The sequence below is a fragment of the Schistocerca serialis genome, chromosome 12 (assembly GCF_023864345.2).
Source record: "Schistocerca serialis cubense isolate TAMUIC-IGC-003099 chromosome 12, iqSchSeri2.2, whole genome shotgun sequence".
Lineage (NCBI taxonomy): Eukaryota > Metazoa > Arthropoda > Insecta > Orthoptera > Acrididae > Schistocerca > Schistocerca serialis.
This window is the reverse complement of record NC_064649.1, coordinates 99,208,714-99,216,386: the sequence shown is the minus strand read 5'-3', so window position 1 is coordinate 99,216,386 and position 7,673 is coordinate 99,208,714. Positions and strand designations below refer to the sequence as shown.

At 46.8% G+C, this 7,673-nt stretch overlaps 1 pseudogene; it reads left to right on the top strand.

The window, feature by feature from the left end:
• The first annotated feature begins 7,202 nt into the window (after positions 1-7,202).
• Positions 7,203-7,320, top strand: LOC126428644 (5S ribosomal RNA; annotated as a pseudogene).
• Positions 7,321-7,673: the final 353 nt, after the last annotated feature.

Genomic DNA, 7,673 nt, shown 5'->3' with positions numbered 1-7,673 from the left:
CCCACATGAACCCCTGCAGACTCAAAAGCAGCGTCTTCATCACGAGAGAGAGGGAAAATTCTTCGAGAGCAAATGGATCACCGCAGTTGAACCAGACCTGCAACAACTTGCATTTCTATTAGAAAGCATACATGGCTGGTCCAAATTCCGGCAGATCACTCTAAAGTTGGTATTCCCAGCGTCCCTTACCAGCAAAATGAGCACAGGATGCTGCAGTTTGAAGTGTGCAGAGGACAGGATTTTTGCTCACATCCAGAAAGTGACAGCTACCGGGGATAAGAAGACACTTGTAAAAGAGTCAAAACGAGCCCCGTGGTCTCAAGTCGGTTCAAAATAAAGAAGAGAAAGAGGACGAAGAAGGAGAATTGTGGGGGTTGTGAGTTAACGAGCATTACACTCTCATTTAAGTATATGGCCGAAAGAGTCAGCCTTCAGGAATTGTGAAACGAACTCTGTCGTAAATACCGCGTGCCACGAAGAGCGCAGATTCAACACAAGATGAGGAAACTCACAGGCGTCTATTGTCTATTGAGGCCTAAGCGTTGTAGGGTGCGAGTGAGACAGACAAGAATCCGTCATAGGGAATCCCAGTAGAAGCCGTTTGTGGCCAAGGAGATGTAGCAGCGCTAAATATGGCGGACCTGAGATCGGTCATAAAGGGAAACATTTATGGAAACTTTTTAATTCTGTAGTGATACAGTGAATGAAGCCACAGTAATTTTAATCTGGTATCCTTCATAAATTGTCATGGTGATCCCAATAAAACTTGAATACTGATCATAAACTATCTATAATAGTTCACAATTTACTGTTGAAGTGAAATTAACAACTTTTGTAACAAAGACCTGAATGCTAAAATCTGAACGCTTCAGTCGATCTTTACGGTCGACATTTCATATGGAAGCGGATTATTAAAATGACAAATGTTGCAAATATGAACTCTGCAACTTCATTATTTTAAAAGATATAGTAAATTTACAATATCAGTATTTTCAATTAAGCATCACATCATTTCCTCCACACATAACACAATGAACGATGACAGTATGACACCTTACTGAATCATTAAGTAATAGAATATTTATTGTGAAGTTTAGTGCACAATAGTTACTTCTGTTCTTTATTTACTTATCACAAAGCACATGCCTGGCCGTGACATTGAGAGTTAAGAAAGAAATTGTACTGATTCTATGTAAAAGAATTTAACGTTTGTTATGTAATGGATATTATTGTTACTTTGTTTAGAACGTGAAAGTGGTCAACCTTTGATTATTTAAATGTTTTAAAATGTAAAGTAACGCAAAATAAGCTGTAGCCAATCAGATGGACTGCTTCACGAAAGGGAACTGCCCTGGACAGTAGAGCAATGATATTCGGCGCGTAGGAAACGCGACCGGGAACGGGCAGAAGGGCATAGGGGCAGTGCTGGTGGAGACCCGAAAGCAGACGGTCGGTCTTTAGGCAGCTAGGAAATGAAAAGACTTAGAAAATTTCGCGTTGTGTGGTATCGCTGGACTTAGTCTCTGAGCGGTGAGCAGCCGCGCGCCTGGTTTTAACTTTTCGCGCAGATAACTTGTAATTCGCGATGAGATTGTGAATGATCGAACTCTGTCAAATGGATATGCGCTAGAGTGTAGCACAGATGACACAATCCCTGTAATAGTGGTTGCCTGGTGAATAAACCAGTGACAAAACTGTGGTTCCATTGAGCTGACTGGCGCTTTGTTTCTGGATTGAAAAATGGCATCCACGTCTCATCCATTGTCACAACCGACGTTGCGCGTCAACATTGCTTGGCAATGTTTTGAAGAACAAATTCCTTCCTGCACTGCAACAAAAACGTCTGGGAAGGGCTGCGCGTGTGCTGTTTCACCAAGACAACGCACCCGCACATTGAGCTAACGTTACGCAACAGTTTTTTCGTGATAACAACTTTGAAGTGATTCCTCATGCTCCCTACTCACCTGACCTGGCTCCTGGTGACTTTTGGCTTTTTCCAACAATGAAAGACACTCTCCGTGGCCGCACATTCACCAGTCGTGCTGCTATTGCCTCAGCGATTTTCCGGTGGTCAAAACAGGCTCCTAAAGAAGCCTTCGCCGCTCCCATGGAATCATGGCGTTAGCGTTGCCACACGGGCAGCCATGTGGTCGTCCGTCAGCATTCGTGGCACCCACCTGGATGACACTTTTCGCATTTTCAGGTCGTCATGCAGGATTGTGTGCACAGAACCCACAGAAATGCCAACTCTGGAGGCGATCTGTTCAACAGTCATTCGGCGATCCCCCAAAACAATTCTCTCCACTTTCTCAATCATTTCGTCAGACCGGCTTGTGCGAGCCTGAGGTTGTTTCGGTTTGTTGTCACACGATGTTCTGCCTTCATTAAACTGTCGCACCCACGAACGCACTTTTGACACATACACCACGCAAATTCAGAAAACGAATGATTGCACGCTGTTCAAGTAAGGAAAACGTCGCCATTTTAAGTATTTAAAACAGTTCTCATTCTCGGCGCTGGCGGTAAAATTCCATCTGCCGTAAGGTGCTGCCATCTCTGGGACGTATTGACAATGAACGCGGCCTCATTTTAAAACAATGTGCATGTTTCTATCTCTTTCCAGTCTGGAGAAAAAAAATCGGAGGCCTTAGAACTTGAATGCACCTTGTACTATGGCAAGAGAGGGCGCTACGGCATGACGTATAAGGAGCAGTATCACCCTCTAGGTAAAACTGTGCTCTCGATAGCTACGATGCCACGGCGTAGGTGCAAGTTATTAGGTTGGCACTACGACACAGACGACAGCGCCCTCTAGCCGGCGCTGTGCAGCTCTACGAGCGACGCTCCAGATTCAGCCCATTTGATTCCGAGCAGACGACCAAGCAACATTTCATAGTGAGCGAGCTACTACAGATTTTACCTGTGTAACTTTTGTGAGCTTTGAGACATCCGGCTTCGCACCTACGTGCTCCTCAGTGCAAAGTTATGTATTCATGTTCTTCCTGTAGTACAGGTGATTTAAATTTACACGCAGTACCGAAGTATTTCACCTTTTCCTGCTCCTATTCACTTCCTACATTCGGCCTACCCTTCAGTTCACAGGAGCAGACCCTCGCGCCAACTTCCAGGCGGCATACAAAAGAAACCATGTAACTGTGAGTGCATGGTACAGAACGTAACAGACCACAGTCTTGGTAACACTGTATTATTGAATTAATCGTCTGTAGCGTAGAAACCAGGCATTTCCTGTCATTAGGCCTTCTTTCCGTTCTTTCTTTCTCTCTCGTGACTTTGTCCCGCTCCAACACTGGGTCGGCTTTGTTATGACGGATTTGGCAGTGGCCGGCCGGAGTGGCCGTGCGGTTCTAGGCGCTACAGTCTGGAGCCGAGAGGCCGCTACGGTCGCAGGTTCGAATCCTACCTCAGGCATGGATGTGTGCGATGTCCTTAGTTTAGTTAGGTTTAAGTAGTTCCAAGTTCTAGGCGACTGATGACCTCAGAAGTTAAGTCGCATAGTGATCAGAGCCATTTGAACCATTTGGCAGTGTTAATTGCAGAGAGTGGCCGGATACCCTTCCTGCCGCCATCCCGAACCCACCGGGATGGAAGTAGTGTACCCCAGCTGTCTCCGTCTAGTGTAAGTCAGGAAATGGTCCGAACGTTCTCGAATGTCTGAGTCGTGTAACTGAGGCGGAACTTGGGGACCAGCCCGGTATTCATCAAGCAGGATGTGGAAACCCGCCTAAAAACCACATCCAGGCTGGCCGGCATACCGGCACTCGCCGTTAATCCGCCGGTTGGATTCGATCCGGGGCCGGCGCGCCTACCCGAGTCCAGGAAGCAGCGCGTTAGCGCACTCGGCTACCCTGGCGGGTCGGTCATTACGCCTTCTTTCTTCCGTATATTCTCATCGATTAGTCTCTAGTTTGTATACGATGAAAAAAGAATCACCCTGTAGATAGGGTTTTCAGAGTTAGGTAAGCGTTGGAATACGTCACACACACACACACACACACACACACACACACACACACACACACACACACACCAGACCACCCCGCTGCGTTAGCTGCATTTCGGATCAACAACGTTTTACCGTCTACATCCCTCCGTCCCTGTAATTTAGCAGCTACAACCGCAGGCTGCAATTACGCACCCCGCCATAACCGAGAATCGTCCCGCAGCTCCGACAGACGTCCTGTGTCACGCGCCTCCCGCCGGCTAATTCTTAGAGCGGCCGTGACACGAAAGCACCCTCCGCCACTTTCCTGTAGCCGTGACCTCTCCCCAGCTGACCGCAATCGCGGGTCGCCGATTATTCGGTGGTCAGCCGGAACTCGGCAGATTTTTCCTTTCCCGGACAGGCGCTCAGAATGTGCATAAAAGCGCACAGACAGCCGCGCGCGCGCTTGCGCACTATTTACTGGCGCGTTAGTTCGCTGGGGCGTACGCTCTTTATGGACGCGCCGCTGCCGCGCCGCCCCGATATTTAAAAACTAATGGACAGCGCTTTCCGCCACGCCGGCCAACCCTTACGACCGTAAAATCCCCTGTTTAATGGTATCGATTTGTGTGCACCGAGGTACGTCATGCAATGGGTAATCGGTGGTGGGAGGAGAGGGGGGTTGAAAAGAATTAATGGTTTAGCGTCACTCATTGGTGGGTTGTTTTATTAGTTTTGACAGCTCGTCCGATAGCGCTGCTGTTGTGGCAGAACCAATGCTCTTCAGAAATTTGCTGTTTTTTTTCTTTTTTTGCGCATAAGTAGTCAATTGCTGTCACGTTAACTGCTGTAAAACTATAGGAAATACTATTTTAAATACCGAAGCTATACACTGGAGGACGTAAAAAACGAAAGAGTTTTGAAACTGGTAACGAACTGATACGTATACAAATATCGATTGAAAATGCAAAACTGTAAACTATGGCGGGCGATGTATGAATGCTGCAATGCAGTTTCACTGCGCAGCTGGAAGTATGGTAAACAGTGGATACGTCGATACCAATACATGAAGTCTTTGCGAATTTCATTCTTCTTACTCAGTTGCACAGTAACTACTACTCGCAGACAGGCGCGTGAGTAATACAGTATATGCAGAAGTCAGCATTTGAGACAAAAAAGCCGATTGGAGTAATAGTCGAATCACTGAACCCTTGAGTAAGAGCGGAACCACTATTCGACGATGCTGACAGAAAAGATGATGATGATATTTGGATTGTGGGGCAGTCAAACGAGCGGTTATCAGCGCCCGTATAATTTCCCAACCTTTTGTCAGTCCAATCTTGCCACTTCCATGAATGATAATGAAATGACGAGGACAACACAAACACCCAGTCATCTCGAGACAGGTGAAAATCCCTGACTCCGCTGTCAGGAAAGTGTCAACCATGGTAGAACACAGCGTCAAGAAGGTTTAAATGGTTCAAATGGCTCTAAGCATCATGGGACATCTGAGGTCATCAGTCCCATAGACTTAGAACTACTTAAACCTGACTAGCCTGAGGATATCACACACATCCATGCCCGAGGCAGGATCCGAACCTGCGACTGTAGCGTGAGGGGGACATCTGATGGTGCTAAAGTTAGCCCGCCACCGCAGTCCTCTGGGGGTGGGGTGGGAGGCAACTTTAAAATTTCAAATGGGAACCCCCATTTTGACCGTAGCGGCATCGCGGTTCAGGACTGAAGCGCCTAGAACCACTCGGCCACAGCGGCCGGCCGTCAAGAAGGAAGCGGTCCATCTAGACTACAGAGACAACAGGACCGAGCAATCGTCAGAGACGCCCTCACAGCCCCGCATTCATCATTACCATCGATCCAAAGTGAAACTGGTAGTTCATTGAGCACAAGGGCCATCAATAGGTGGCTCACAGAAAGGGGGTGGAACTCACGGTGCCCATTTCGCCGCCTACCACTGACCTCTGTACACAAGCAAGTTTGTTCGCCGTGGTGACCGTCACATTCGGCCCGTCTCGTCTGTTTCAGTAGCTTCCACCGCCATGCCGGTCTTAGACATCAAAATCACCATTTCTAAGGCGTTAAAAACATTCTCTGCACGTTCTTCCACTCAAAGCTACCCTCACCACTGGTCTTACCCAGCATATTAAAAGCCACAGCCGCTGTTTTCTTCATGTTAAAGCAGAAAATTAAAATTTCTCGCAAACGGCGAGAAATCAGTACGTAACTTGACGTGCTCGTATTAAGAAGGGAGTAAGACAAGGCTGTAGCCTTTCGCCCCTACTCTCCAATCTGTACATCAAGGAAGCAATGATGGAAACAAAAGAAGGGTTCACGAGTGGAATTAAAATACAAGGTGAAAGGATATCAGTGATACGATTCGCTGATGATATTGCTATCCTGAGTGAAAGTGAAGAAGAATTAAATCATCTGCTGAACGGAATGAACAGTCTAATGAGTACACAGTATGGTTTGAGAGTAAATCGGGAAAGACGAAGGTAATGAGAAGTAGTAGAAATGAGAACAGCGAGAAAGTTATCAGGATTGATGGTCACGAAGTCAATGAAGATATGGAATTCTGCTACCTAGGCAGTAAAATAACAAATGACGGTCGGAGCAAGAAGGACATCAAAAGCAGACTCGCTATGGCAAAAAAGGCATTTCTGGCCAAGAGAAGTCTACTAATATCAAATACCGGCCTTAATTTGAGGAAGAAATTTCTGATGATGTACATCTGGAGTACAGCATTGTATGGTAGTGAAACATAGAGTGTGGGAAATCCGGAACAGAAGAGAATCGAAGCATTTGAGATGTGGTGCTATAGACGACTGTTGAAAATTAGATGGACTGATAAGGTAAGGAATGAGGAGGTTCTGCGCAGAATCGGAGAGGAAAGGAATATGTGGAAAACACTGATAAGGAGAAGGGACAGGATGATAGGACATCTGCTAAGACATGAGGGAATGACTTCCATGGTACTAGAGGGAGCTGTAGAGGGCAAAAACTGTAGAGGAAGACAGAGATTGGAATACGTCAAGCAAATAATTGAGGACGTAGGTTGCAAGTGCTACTCTGAGATGAAGAGGTTAGCACAGGAAAGGAATTCGTGGCGGGCCGCATCAAACCAGTCAGTAGACTGATGACAAAAAAAAAAAAAAAAAAAAAAAGGTTGACGTACTTAATCGAGAATAACGCACCGATGCAATCACAAATCGACTAATATTTTTATGGCATTATGTTTACAGGCAACGGCCTTGCCGCATTGGATACACGGGTTCCCGTGAGATCACCGAAGTTAAGCGCTGTCGGGCGTGGCCGACACTTGGATGGGTGACCATCCAGGCGGCCATGCGCTGTTGCCATTTTTCGGGGTGCACTCAGCCCCGTGATGCCAACTGAGGAGCTACTCGACCGAATAGCAGCGGCTCCGGTCAAACGGGAGAGCGGTGTGCTGACCACACGCCCCTCCTATCCGCATCCCCACCTGAGGATGACACGGCGGTCGGATGATCCCGATGGTTCACTTGTGGCCTGAAGACAAAGTGCTATATTATGTTAACAGTTTATTGTATTACACCTATGACCAACCACCCGAACCCCACTTGCCGCTATTGCCGTTTATTGCAAAACGGCGGAAGTAAAGTTGTAGACCTAATATTTTTCTATGTGTAATACTTTGCCATGTCTATTCCATCATCTTATTGACTTTTGTATT